This window comes from Trachypithecus francoisi, unplaced genomic scaffold (genome assembly GCF_009764315.1).
Source record: "Trachypithecus francoisi isolate TF-2019V2 unplaced genomic scaffold, Tfra_2.0 Lachesis_group13, whole genome shotgun sequence".
Taxonomy (NCBI): domain Eukaryota; kingdom Metazoa; phylum Chordata; class Mammalia; order Primates; family Cercopithecidae; genus Trachypithecus; species Trachypithecus francoisi.
In genome coordinates this window covers 4,121,808-4,136,187 of record NW_022681458.1, presented here as the reverse complement: position 1 = coordinate 4,136,187, position 14,380 = coordinate 4,121,808, and the positions used below count along the sequence as shown (strand labels likewise).

General features: G+C 54.7%; 1 protein-coding gene and 1 non-coding gene across 3 annotated transcripts in view; both read left to right on the top strand.

The window, feature by feature from the left end:
* The window catches only part of RAMP1 (receptor activity modifying protein 1), a 55,637-nt gene that overhangs the window by 3,702 nt on the left and 37,555 nt on the right, over positions 1-14,380 (top strand). The gene's annotated exons all lie outside the window — the stretch shown is intronic.
* On the top strand, positions 9,320-9,400 carry LOC117095498. Its single transcript, XR_004442033.1, has one exon. It is a non-coding gene; the product is annotated as a small nucleolar RNA SNORD55/SNORD39 (small nucleolar RNA).

Sequence of the window (14,380 nt, the reverse complement as noted above, 5' to 3'; positions counted from 1 at the left end):
TGTGGTATGGTGGGCTGGCCCTCAGTGGGCCCTGAGCCAGGCCTGGCCATCCAGATGGTCCCAGGGAGGAGACTGGCCGCAGGCTGGACAGTCAGTGTTCTGCTGGAACCACGGGGAAAAACTGCGTCTTTCCTCCAGGCTGGATCTGAGTGGGGCTGCCACAGTCTACCCTGTGAGCCACGGGGGAGCACCTGTCCGTGACACAGACAGAGCCCTCCTGACGCCTTTTGAGCCCCTAGATCGAGCTCATGGGGTACACATTTCCATCATGTGACCCATAACGTTTGAGATGGGTGTCTGTCCTTTGCAGGGACGGTGTCTGGTAGACAGCAGGCTCAGGGGGTCCCTCCTCCACTGGGGACCCAGGGGGGCCTCCTGAAGGAGGAGGCGCTGCAGCCAGGAAGACAGTGGGAGCTGGGAAGGGGACAGGGGAGCCCGGGCTTTAGTGGCCCCAGTGGCTCCAGCACTTGCTGGACCATGTGTCCACTACCCCTGCCCATCAGTTTCTAGGTGACAAATGAAGAGGCAGAGATGGTGCTGCCAGGGCACTGTCCAGTTTCCAGCCTGCCATACCCCCTGCTTACCTCTGACACATCCCACAGCAGACACATGAACCCCTGGAGGGATGTCCTCGTCCCCAGCCCTCTCCGCTCCGGAACAGGAGGACCCCCCAGCTGGGTGATGTTCCTGGAGGACCTGTTTCTCCTTGTTGAGGAGGGTGCATCAACATGGCCACCATAGGAGAGCTCCCAGCCCAAACAAAATCGTGCTCACTTCACCGAATGATGTTCTTGTGTTCAGGAAAAATATTTTTTTCCTAAGATGGTTTATTTCAGTAATTTCTGCGGCATCCAAAAGGCATCACTTTAACCATCTTTTAAATCACGGGTTCTGGGTGGCTTTCTTGGAGCAGGGTCCACGGGGACACACTAGCCAGACGTGGCTGGGGTGCAGGGCGATGGGCCTGAGTCGCAGCCCCCCAGACGTGGCAGGAGTGCAGGGCGATGGGCCTGAGTCACAGCCCCCCAGACGTGGCTGGGGTGCAGGGCGATGGGCCTGAGTCGCAGCCCCCCAGACGTGGCAGGAGTACAGGGCGATGGGCCTGAGTTGCAGCCCCCCAGACGTGGCAGGAGTACAGGGCTATGGGCCTGAGTCACAGCCCCCCAGACGTGGCAGGGTGCAGGGCTATGGGCCTGAGTCGCAGCCCTGCCGACTCTGCGTTCTCAGCTGTCTCAGTGACTCCTCACCGTACTTCAAGAGTGCTTCACTCCCTCCCATGTGCAGTCACACGGTGGATTTTCTGGGACCAAGAACCAGAACCCCGAAACCCCAGGCCCTGGCCATCCACTCTGCCCTCCGCCAGGGTTAGCACCACCTCCACCCCTCCTAGGGGCAATGCCCAGCCTCCCAGAACCCCCACCCCACCCACCACCCCAGGGACAGGGGCGCCCCCAACAGACCCTCAGGGTACGTTAGTGTCACCCCCACACATGCCATGTTCAGGCCCCCACGCCTTGGCTCCGAGGAAGCAGCTCCTGAATTAGCTGAGAGTTCTGGGAAACCATGGGGGAAGGAGGGGAGGCAGAGTGACCTGGCCCATGGCCTGGGCCAGCTCACTCCAGGGGGTGGGGTACAGCTGGCCCAGGAAGCCCTGCCCCCTGTTCTCCCAGACCACATACCCCCACACGAGTCTCAGGAAGGACTGTGTTGAGTCTGACACCACCTGGGAGGAGAAGTCAGTGATTTGCCCAACCATGCAAGTGTTTGCCTCATAAGGCCTGCCGCTGTCGGGTACCCTGGCCCCAGGCTGGGAGGGGAAGAGGCCTAGAAAGCACTGCCTCTTCAGCGGACGCTTGGTGACTGACACCCGGCTGGGCTCTCTCTGCAGGGATTTTCTTGCCTCTGGAGGAGACAGTTGTGAGAGGGAAGCGGGAGAGGTGGACGGATGAGGGAGTGCAGGGAAAGCGCTGCACCGTTCTCCTGGAAGCACCCATCTGCCACCTCACACACGTGGGACACACAGGGTCAGGACTCACACACGTGAGACGCATGGGGTCAGGAGTCACACACACGTGGGACACCTGGGGTCAGGACTCACACACGTGAGACGCATGGGGTCAGCACTCTCACGTGGGACACGGGGTCAGGACTCACACGTGGGACGCACGGGGTCAGGAGTCACACACGTGGGACGCACGGGGTCAGGACTCACACACGTGGGACGCACGGGGTCAGGACTCACACCGTGGGACGCAGGGGGTCAGGACTCACACACGTGGGACGCACGGGGTCAGGACTCACACACGTGAGACGCACGGGGTCAGGACTCACACACGTGGGACGCACGGGTCAGGACTCACACACGTGGACGCACGGGTCAGGACTCACACACGTGGGACGCACGGGGTCAGGACTCACACACGTGGGACGCACGGGTCAGGACTCACCACGTGGACACAGGGTCAGGACTCACGTGGGACGCATGGGGTCAGGACTCACACACATGGGACACATGGGGTCAGGACTCACACACATGGACCATGGGGTCAGACTCCACACTTGGGACACAGGGTCAGGACTCACACACGTGGGACGCACGGGTCAGGACTCACACACGTGGGACGCACGGGTCAGGACTCCACCGTGGGACGCACGGGGTCAGGACTCTCACACACGTGACGCACGGGGTCAGGACTCACACACGTGGGACGCACGGGTCAGCTCACACACGTGGACGCACGGGGTCAGACCACACACGTGGGACGCACGGGGTCAGGACTCACACACGTGGACGCACGGGGTCAGGACTCACACACGTGGGACACAGGTCGGACTCACGTGGGACGCATGGGGTCAGGACTCACACACATGACGCATGGGGTCAGACTCACACACATGGACCATGGGGTCAGGACTCACACACGTGGACCAGGTCAGGACTCACACGTGGGACGCACGGCGTCAGGACTCACACACGTGGGACGCACGGGGTCAGACTCACACCGTGGACGCACGGGTCAGGACTCTCACACACGTGGGACGCACGGGGCAGGACTCACACACGTGGGACGCACGGGGTCAGGACTCACACACGTGGGACGCACGGGGTCAGGACTCACACACGTGGGACGCACGGGGTCAGGACTCACACACGTGGGACGCACGGGGTCAGGACTCACACACGTGGGACGCACGGGGTCAGGACTCACACACGTGGGACGCACGGGGTCAGGACTCACACACGTGGGACGCACGGGGTCAGGACTCACACACGTGGGACGCATGGGGTCAGGACTCACACACGTGGGACGCATGGGGTCAGGACTCACACACGTGGGACACAGGGTCAGGACTCACGTGGGACGCATGGGGTCAGGACTCACACACATGGGACACATGGGGTCAGGACTCACACACGTGGGACACAGGGTCAGGACTCACACACGTGGGACGCACGGGGTCAGGACTCACACACGTGGGACGCACGGGGTCAGGACTCTCACACACGTGGGACGCACGGGGTCAGGACTCACACACGTGGGACGCACGGGGTCAGGACTCACACGTGGGACACATGGGGTCAGGACTCACATACATGGGATACACGGGGTCAGGACTCTCACACACGTGGGATACAGAGGGTCAGGACTCTCACGTGGGACGCACAGGTCAGTACTCAGAAGGGCAGAGGCCAGGGGTGCAGAGCAGCCTGCTATGGTAGGGTGTCCTACACACAACCCAGGGCAAACCCCCAGAGGATGATCCCACACCAAATGTCCACAGTGCCAAGGCGGGGCAGCCCTGCTGCATGTCAACCATCTAGACATGTGGTGCCACTTAAATGCAGCAGGAATAAACAGGAGACCACGGAGCAGAGCCCTGAGGAGCAGCAGCAGCACAGTCCAGAGGGCAGAGGGCAAGGACGGTTGTGCAGAGGCCCTGCTTTTTGGAAGTTCCTAGAAGACTTTTTGACTGAAGCATGGTGGGGAAGAGGGTTTTGAGCCGAAGCTGGTGCTGGAGGAAGGACCCATTCTCTAAGGATTCAGATCTCATTCCTAGGGCAGTGGGAAAACCTTGAAGGACATTAAAGGGGGTGACAGGACAGAAGGTGTGGTTTAAAGGAACCCTCAGCTGTGGCCCGCAGCATGGGCAGGAGGCCAGGCAAGGATAAGAGTGGGAGGGTTCCAGGGAGTCCCAGAGGCGAAAGCGATGGACTCCAGTCCCTGGGCCTGGATGCAGGAAGTGAGCACTGAGGAATGAAGAACAGCACCTGGCAGAGCTCCTGGGGGAGCAGGAAGGGCAGGGGAGAAGAGAGGAGAGGAGGGGAGGGGCGGGCAGGGGAGAAGAGAGGAGAGGAGGGCAGGGGAAGGCAGGGGAAGGGAGATGACATCGCAGGCCACAGCCAGGGCTGCCAGGAAACATGGGAGCCCCAGGCAAACTGGAATTTCAGATAAACAAGGAGTATAAGCCTGTCTCATACAGTATCGGGGACATATATCAAAAACCACCGTTTCTCTGAGATGCAGATTTCACAAGGCATCCTGTCATTTGCTGCACCTGGCAGCCCTGTCCTCAGCAGCCACATGGGGTTCAGCGTTCCCCTTGGATGCTGAGGGGTGATGGTACACAGGCAGGAGTCTGTGCAAATCTAGGGCTCAGAAAGAGGTATGGCCAAGATAGGTGTTTCTGGCAGCAGCAGGGCCTGGACGATGTCAAATCCTTGCTTGGAGGGGTGGCCAGTAAGAGTGGGTGGACACAGGCCCAGGCTCCTGGTGACTGGCCAGAGAGGATGGCCAGGGAGAACAGAGAAGGAAACAGGCCCCAGGCACCACTGGGTACCTTGACATGATTGGTGGTTGGGGGAGGCAGATGGCAGGGTCCTTTGGGTGGCTGGGGGAGGCAGATGGCAGGGTCCTTTGCGGAAGCGGCAGCAGCGAAAGCCGCCCTTAGGAGGCAGCGAGGAGGTGAAACCAGAGAGCATGCATGCCTGTGGAGGTTTCCTCCAGTGCCTTATGGTTTTAAATACGCAAACCTTTGATGCATCTGGAATTTACCTTCATTTCCTAGCAATTTTTATCAATGGCTAAGTATTTGGGGGATTTTCATGGTAGCTGCACTGAAAGTATTAACTGGTCAGGGAGGGTTAAATCAAGACCACCGGCTCAAGAAACAGCGGTCTGTTTTTGACCCCCACATCTGCATCCAGGCCCTTCCACAGAGATTTCGTGTCTCCTGCAGATGATTCATTCAGTGTCTAGGAATCTGGTGCTTTTTGGCCATGACAGTGAGTGGGATATTTTCCCCCAGTTTATTTTCTAGCTGGGCGTCGCCGGCTAGGAGGAAGCTCCCCTTCTGCGAGTTTGCTTGGGGACTGTTGTCGCCTGTGCCTATTTTTTTATTTCAGTTGTTTTGCTTCCTGCTGGGCTTTTTCAGGCTGGTCATGAGGCCGCCCGTAACCTGGGGTGGTCCTGCCGCCTCTTCACAGCTTTCTGTGTTCTGTTCTCCAGTCTTACTGTGTTCTCCAGTCTCACTGTGTTGGAGAGCGACTCACTGCCGAGTAGGGGAGGGACAGCAGCTGCCTTCCTTTGCTACTGGTGATGACAATACAAGTGACCCTTGAACCAAGCAGGGGTGGGGCGCCAACCCCCCACATGGTCAGAAATTCAAGTGTAGCTCTTGACTCCCCAAAAGCTTAACTACTAATAGCCTGCTATTGCGCAGAAGCCTTACTGACAACATTATCAGTCAATTAACCCATATTTTGTATGTTACAAGTATGTATACTATATTCTTTTTTTTTTTTTTTTTTTTTTTTTGAGACTGAGTCTCCCTCTTTTGCCCAGGCTGTAGCACAATGATGTGATCTTGACTCACCACAACCTCTGACTCCCGGGTTCAAGCAATGTTCCTACCTCGGCCTCTCCAGTAGCTCAGATTATAGGTGCCCACTACCATGCCCAGCTAATTTTTGTATTTTTGGTGGAGATGGGGTTTCACTGTGTTGGCCAGGCTGGTCTCAAACTCCCAACCTCAAGTGATCCACCCGTCTTGGCTTCCCGAAGTGCTGGGATTACAGGTGTGAGCCACTGTGCCCGGCCTATACTGTATTCTTAGAATAAAGTAAGCTAGAGAAAAGGAAGTGTTATTAAGAAAATTAGACCCAGCATGGTGGCTCACGCCTGTAATCCTTGCACTTTGGGAGGCCAAGGTGGGAGGATCGCTTGAGCCCAGGGGTTGGAGGTTGCAATGAACCAAGATCACACCACTGCAATCCAGCGTGGGCGACAGAGTGAGATCCCATCTCAAAAAGAAAAACCCACAGAAAATATATATACTTTTCATGAAGTGTAAGTGGATCATCATAAGGTCTTCATGTTGAGGAGGCCAAGAAGGAGAAGGAAGAGGAGGGATTGGTCTTGCTGTCTCAGTGGCAGCAGAGGCAGAAGAAAAGCTTCATATAGGTGACCCACAGTTCAGAACCATGTGGTCAAGAATTAACACATGAAACCTTCTGTCTTTCTCCTTTGGGGCCAGATGCTTTTTTTTTTTTTTTTTTTTTTTTTTGAGACGGTGTCTCACTCTGTCGCCCAGGCTGGAGTGCAGTGGCAGTGGTGCAATCTCAGTTCACTGCAAGCTCTGCCTCCTGGGTTCTTGCCATTCTCCCGCCTTAGCCTCCCAAGTAACTGGGACTACAGGCACCCACCACTGCACCCAGCTAATTTTTTGTATTTTTTTTTTTAGTAGAGACGGGGTTTCACCATGTTAGCCAGGATGGTCTTGATCTCCTGACCTTGTGATCCGCCCACCTCAGCCTCCCAAAGAGCTGGGATTACAGGCGTGAGGCACCGTGCCCGGCCGGCCAGGTGCTTTTTCATTGTATTTTTGCAGGGGTGGGGGTGGGAGAGGGATGGAGAATGCATCTTCTTCCCGTGTATAAAGTAAGCTTTTGTCATGTGAAGGAAGAACCGTTCGATGTGACGCAGCAACCCTCCCAGCTGGGCATTGCCTCGGTGCTGGCAGGCTGCTGGCACTGGCGAGGCTCTGACACAGGAGAAGTGGTCAGAGACTGCAAACCTACCATGTTTCTGGGATGAATGGAGTGTTCCTCCATTCCTGTGCAGCCTTTCCACAGCCTCGGGTGTCTGTGGGCCACTGTTTGTTCTGAGTGTGGCTTCATTCTTCCTGAGTGAGCTTGCTCTGTACTTTCCCTTAGGCGTTTTATTACCAGCATTGGGTTTTCTTCCCAAGATACGGGTTGTGGGCCTTTATTCTTTCCCTGTGTGCTAGGACAGTCAAGAGGATGGAAATAAGCAGTTCCTTCAAGATCTAGAGGGTCTTCATTTTCACCTGCAAAACCACCGTGGCCAGGTTCCTTTTCATGGTATAGATAATTGGCAACCTTTTCAGAATCTTTCTGGTGTTATGGTCCCTTTGGGTTTTTCTTTTTTTTTTTTTTTTTTTTTGGACGGAGTCTTGCTCTATCGCCCAGGCTAGAGTGCAGTGGTGTGATCTCGGCTCACTGCAACCTCCACCTCCCAAGTTCAAACGATTCTCCTGCCTCAGTCTCTCAGGTAGCTGGGATTACAGGTGCCTGCCACCACGCCCAGCTAATTGTTGTATTTTTAGTAGAGATAGGGTTTCACCATGTTGGCCAGGCTGGTCTCAAACTCCTGATCTCAGGTGATCCACCTGCCTCGGCCTCCCAAAGTGCTGGGATTACAGGCGTGAGCCACTGCACCCGGCTGGGGTTTTTCTGTGTCTTGTAGCAATGATGTTGTCTTACATTTTCCTCTGAAATTGTTCATTTTATCCAACATATCATTATGTGGATGATTATTTTTCTAATTCCCTCTACATCTGTGAACATTTGTCCTTTTCAGTGCAATTTTGTGACTTTGTATTTTCATGTTATTTCTTGATCAGAATGGACAGTGGTTAATCTGTGGTTAGTCTCTTCCCCACTGATTCCTGCCCACCTCCCCCCCCGAAAAAAAAACAGTTCTTGAGTTTACTTATTCTACACTTTTTCTTGAATGCCTAATGCATTTGTTTTTGTTCTTTCTGGCGTGGGAATGAAACGTCATCAGTTCTCTGCTTGGCAACTTGGCTGGATCCCCCGAGTTTTCCTCTGCCTTGTGCTCCTTGTTGATATTTTCTGGATTCTCTGTGTTTGTGGTTTCTGTGTCCTCTGTAGCACGTGAATTGTTTGGAAGCAAGTTTTGACAAATCTCAGGGGCTCGGGCTTTTTGGTTTCTCTCCCGATACTCATTGCTGGTTTTATTGCGCTGTGGTTGGGGCAGAACAGGAACCACAACCACAACTTAGTGTGCATTGCGGGTTCTTTCTTGTCTTGCAAATTTTTCCTGTTGTAAATGACCCATAAGCCCATGGGAGGAGTGTGGTGTTTTTATGTATCCATCCTAGTCATCATATTAAATTTAATACTTAGGGCCTCCATATCCTTATTTTCGTCTTCCCCATCCGTGCACATTGTGGGAAAACCCTGCACTGTGTTTGTGATCCTGCCTGCTTTCCCTGGGCACATGTCGCTGCACGTTCTGTGCAGGGGAGAAGATGGGGAATTCCATATGTGACCCTGACAGTCACAGCTTTGTAGTGACTTCTTATAGCATAACCTCTGTCCCAGTCAGGCTTTTTTAATTGCGGTAAAGTATACACAACATAAAATGTACCATCTTACCTATATTTAAGTGTACAGTTCTGTGCCACTAAGCACACTCACACTGCTATACAACCATCGCCACTATCCACCTCCAGAACTTTTCTCATTTTGCAAAACTGAGACTTGTCCCAGTTAAACCGTAACCTCCTGCTGATTTACCACCTCCCCCAGCCCCTGGACCCACGATTCTACTTTCTGTCTGTGAATCCGACTACTCTAGGAACCTGTATAAGTGGAATCATACAGCATTTGTTCCTTTGTAACTGGCTCATTTCACTTAGCCTGATGTCCTTAAGGTTCTTCCGTGTTGTAGTGTGAGTCGGAATTTCCTTCCTTTTGAAGGCGGAGTAATATTCCACTGTTATGGATAGACCACATTGTGTTTGTGCATTCGTCCATGGACACCTGGGTTACTTCCACCTCTGGCTGTTGTGAATCAGTCTGCTGTGAACATGGGTGTGCAGGTATCTCTTTGAGACCCTGCTTCCAATTCCTTTGGGCATATGCCCAGAAGTGGGATTGCTGGATCATCAGGTGGTACTGTGTTTCATGTTTTGAGGAACCACCACCGCGTTTCCCTCATGGCTGTGGCATTGTGCATTCCCACCAGCAGTGCACAAGGCTCTGGTTCTCAGGGGCCATGTGAGGCCGCCTCTGCCACGCTGCTGGCTCCCCGACACGCGGTGGGGAAGCCAAACTTGGAGAGCCGAGCCGGCGAAGAAAACCATCTCCACAGCCTTGGCAAAACTTGTGATTTTGTTTTCGATGGTGGTCATTCTAACAGGAATGAAGAGCCATTCGTTACTTCATACGTGGACAGCAGCAGCTTTGTCAGGGACAACATGGTGGTTTCTCATTGTCTAGTCTTTTTCCTGTGTCATGTCCCGCCACCCATCTTTTGGATGTTCCCCTGAGTCACTTAGCTCTTTGACCTGGTTTAGCATCCGGTTTTCTTGTGGGTTTTAGGGACATATTAATGTTGTTTACCAAATCGCGGCACCTGCCCTGAGGGCCTGGTGACCCAGGCAGGCCGCTTCCCGTCCCGTGCAGCTCTGATCTACAGGACGGGGCGGTGTGGGAGCACCCATGTCCCAGCCTGAGGACTCTCCAGGCCTCGGTGGGGGTGGTGGCAGGGCCTGGCCCATGCGGCACCCTGATGCTGCTCACCCGCCTTTCTGGCTTCAAGGAGTAAGCTTGGAGCTCTTCTGACATCTTATTTTCCATTTTCTTTTCTTAATACTTACTGGGGCTTCCTAATTTTTCTCCAGGTCTGTATTTTCCTTGTTCTTCTCTGGTAATTTGGAAGGTAGACAGTATATTTTTAGTTCAACCTGTGTTTCATTTTATGACTTAAAAAAAAAATGAGGATTTCTTGGCTTGTCAACTTCAGAAATGAGGAGTGCCTGTTGACAATGCATAGAATTTTACTGAGTGGCAGTTGTAGACAGGACCAAGGCTGGGGAGGAGGATGGAGGGTGCTGTGTGCAGTCAGGGGTCTGCCACCAGGTTCCTGAGATTGGAGGTGAGACTGGAGGCTGGAGGCTGCCACAGTTATCCGAGTGAGGACTTGGAAGGGCCTGGGCATTCCCAGTAAGAGTGGGCAACACAGACGCAAGACAGGAACAAAGAACTGTGCACAGCACCCCCCTCTGGCACAAAGCACGAACTTCGTGGGGGTACAAGAGAGGGGACGGTGGGCTGGAATGCAGTGCTTTGCTATCTTTGAGGACCAAAATCAGGTGACAGGTGGAGGAGAATCTACTTGGTGGAGCCTTTGGCGGGGTAAGCAGCTGTGTGCGTGGGAGGGGAACGGCCCAGCCCTGGCCCACAGCCCCAAGGACCTTTCCTCTTCTCGCAACCACCCCGGCACTGGATGCTCAGAGGTGTCAGTGGATGGCAGGGAGTTTCTCAGCCTGGGCTTGAGAAGTTGGAATGAGAGGGTCTTGCTGGAGGAAGGAGAGCACCTTGGGGCTTCGACCAGCTGACCCCTAGAGAGACAGGACTTTAGACAGAGCAGGGGCAGGGAGAGGGGGAGCTCAGACAGCTGAGTGCTTTCACTCTAGAGGATGTCAAGTTTGACCTGGAGGGAAGCACTGGGGAGATACCCCGGCCACACAGGAAATGCCAGGCTGTGGTTGACACCTCATGCGGGCGCTCGCATGCCTGAAACGGACCAGGCCATGCAGGGAGCAGACGCTCACCAGGGGCAGAGGCCTCGCAACCCACCAGGGACAGATCGTGGCAACTGCAGGGGCCCTGTTCGGGAGAGCCAGACATCAGGGAGGCAGGAGCAGACGTTCCTGTGGGCTGGGGAGCTCCGGGTTCCTCCACCACACCCCTGCCCCAACTCCTTTGGGCCCTGGGTACTTTCACCCTTTGGAACAGTCGTCCCCAAGTCTCTTGTTCCTGCCCCTGCCAGTAAGATAATCTGGACATGCTCCTCCAAGATTTGCTTATAAATTAGACCCCTGTGCCACTGCGCTATGTGTTATAAAATGTATGCAAAAACAGGCTTCTTTAAGCCCAGGAAGTCAAGGCTGCAGTGAGCCAAGACAGTACCAGTGCACTCCAACCTGGGCAGCAGAATGACACCCTGTCTCAAAAAAAATAAAGAAAGAAAACCGCTAGATATGGTGATGGTTGTACAACTTCGTGAATTTACTAAAAATCATTGAATTGTCTATATAAAATGGGTGAATCTGTGGTATATAAACTATACTTCAATAAAGGTGTGTTTTAGAAGAGAAAAAATATAGGCTTCTTTGAAAGGAGAGATGCTGAGAATAGTTTACTACAGTCATGACCATCTTTCCGCCCTCCTGCGATGGTATCGTCCATGTCTTAAGGACGGTAGCGGTTCTCAGCGGGGGCTTCAGGATTGAGTGTGGATCGAGTCTGCGCTTAGATGGACAATGCCAGCCCCTTAGCCCTGGAGGGCCTTGCACGGGGAGGAGAGGCAGCTTGGCAGCCTGTTCTCAGCCTGCCCTAGTGCTGCCAGAGGCACCTCGTGCTCTCTTCAGTCCATGCCCCTTCGCAAAAGTCGCCCACTCAGTGGCAGTGACGATGGCCACACACCCAGTCTCCCAGGGCCCCTGTACTGCTGGGCACTAGTGTGGAGTGGCCAGGTGACTGTCCAGGTCGTGGGACTCACGCGTGCCCAGTGAGAGCCCCTGAAGCCACTCCTGGAAAGCCTGAGGGAGGCAGATACCCTGAGGAAGCCTGCCTTCAGCCGGAGCTCCTGGCCCAGGGTCTCAGGGCCTCCACAGACACGGGTCACCCACAGCCTTTGGGGCTGCTGTTGGGGTCTCGGCAAGAGGTCACTGACCTCGTCATGCCTCCCACGTGTTCTGAGATAAGCGTGCCAGGGATTGCATCTGGGCTCTACCACTCCTGGGCTGTGTGACTCTTAACCTGTCTGAGCCCCTCTGTCCCTGCCGTAAGAGTTATTTGCGAGGATTAAATAGGCTAATAGTGGCCAGGCACTGTGGCTCACACCTGTAATCCCAGAACTTTGGGAGACTGAGGTGGGACGGTGCCCAGGAGTTCAAGACCAGCCTGGGCAACGTGGCGAAACCCCATCTCTACAAAAAATAGAAAAATTAGCCGGGTGTGGTGGCATGTGCCTCTGGTCCCGGGTACTCAGGAGGCTGAGGTGGAAGGATCGCCTAAGCCCAAGGAGATCAAGACTGCAGTAAGCCATGATTGTGCTGCTGCACTCCAGCCTGGGCAACAGAGCAAGACCCTGTCTCAAAATAAATAGGCTAATGGATGTAAGGGACTTAGGCCAGGACGTGGCCTGTGAGCTGAAGCTATCAGCATCCTGGACTGGCTGCTGGGAGGGAGCAGGGAAGCGTCAGGAATTTGCATGAACTTGTCCTAGAACCCGACCTGCACTCTCCGTTTAGCCACCACCCCAGCTGGGAGGAGGACAGTGATGGGGTCTGAGCTTCTCTCTCTACAAACCTAAAATACACAGCCGCAGAACTGGCCTTTCCTGCCCCATGTGGCACAGAGCAAACACAGACGTCAAGTGCATTTCTGAGACCCATCAGCTCTATGCCCCTTGTCTCCTTCGTCCAAACGTCTGATGAGCAGTGTCCAGGGGTCCCCTATGGGGGGCCCGGCTGCCCCGTAGTTCTGTCCCCACCCTGTCACTTTGCTTGAGGGGCCCTCCACCTTTGGGGTGCCTGCTATGTATGCTCTTTTCAGGGGCGCTGGCCTGCTGTGGAGAGGGAAGCCATCGCTCTGAACTCCCGCAAGCAACACTGAGTTCCTAACTTATGCACAGCTCGAGGAAAGGTTCCTGTCTTAACACGCCAAGTGCGGAGCGAGGAATGCAGCCGTCTACCCAGCAACCTCTGCACACGGCTTTTTAAAGACATGATTTATGAATGATTACATTTGCAGTCACACAGAGGAATGGGACCTATTTGGCCCTGAATGGTTTGTTTTAAAACTTTGGCAATTTATTCTGTTTTAAAACTTTGACGTTACCTCTCTCTCCAAGGAAAGAAACCATGTCAGTCTCGTTTAAGAAAAACCCAAGCATTCTTCGCCTGTACCTAAAAAACAAAACAGGTTTCCAGATTTGCCTGAACGGCTGCCCCTGGCCTCGTCCCAGCTGTGGGACTCTGGGCTCGCATAGGGCGGGAAAGAAAGGGCAGCGTTGGTCAGGGAGGGCTCTGTCCCTAAGGAGCAAGGGACAATGGGCTGGGTATGGTAGTCCCGCCCCTTGGGAGGCACAGTGGCTGTAAGAGAGGTGGGGGATGCAGCATCCAGGAGAGACCAGCCCAGAGCCAGGCCAGGGTCAAGGCCACCGGACTAGCCCTGCAGCCAGACCAGGACAGAGGGCTGCATGGGTGGTGGAAGCTAGAACTGGCTGGGCTGCAGGACAGGAAGGCCCAGTAGGTTGGGGGCAGGCAGCTGCTCTGGACAGCCCAGGGGACTGCAGGAGACTGACATGAATATGACAGAGAAGGACACCCTGCGGCCTGCGGTGAAGGGGCCACTGTCATTGTTTCTGGCCCCTGCACCTGCACTCCCTTCGCCCGTTGGGGACCCCACCAGAAGGAGCAGCTCGGCCTCCCCACAGGGACTGGCTCTGCAGGGCGGTTGTGCAGACCCCACTTCCCAGACCCTCCTGGGGACTTGGGAGCCACCAGGGTCCCTTTACCAGATCCTCCACCACTCACACCAGCCCCAGTTGGTTTCTGTTGCGTGCAGCCGAGGATCCTGACTGAGGCACAGACGTGCCTGTTCATCTTCATTCGTCCTAAAAGCGGCTCTTCCAGAGGAGGAGGGGAGTCCGCAGTGGTTCGTGACCCTGGCACCCAATCTGTCCACTCCACACAGGACAGCGTGAGGCACACTTGCTTCACTCCCAGGCAGAATGGCCACTGAGAAAGCCAGATATGGCTGTCTTACTTATTTGCTGCTTCATTTGACAAATACTAATGTGCAAAGCCGCTGGGTGCCAGGGAGGGTGTATGCATGAGTCAGAAAGGAGTGGGAGATGAGAGGGCAGCCAAGAGGGTTCTGAGAAAAGAAAGAGACCTTCCACCAGCCCTGAGAGAGGCTCTGAGGAAATGGGCTGGGGGACAGGGTGGGGGATGGCTTCCCACAGGTAGGGTCAGCTGGGGGCCTCTTGGAGGACAGGGCAGCAGAGGAGGGCAGGTGGGACTGGGACCTGGGATTCAC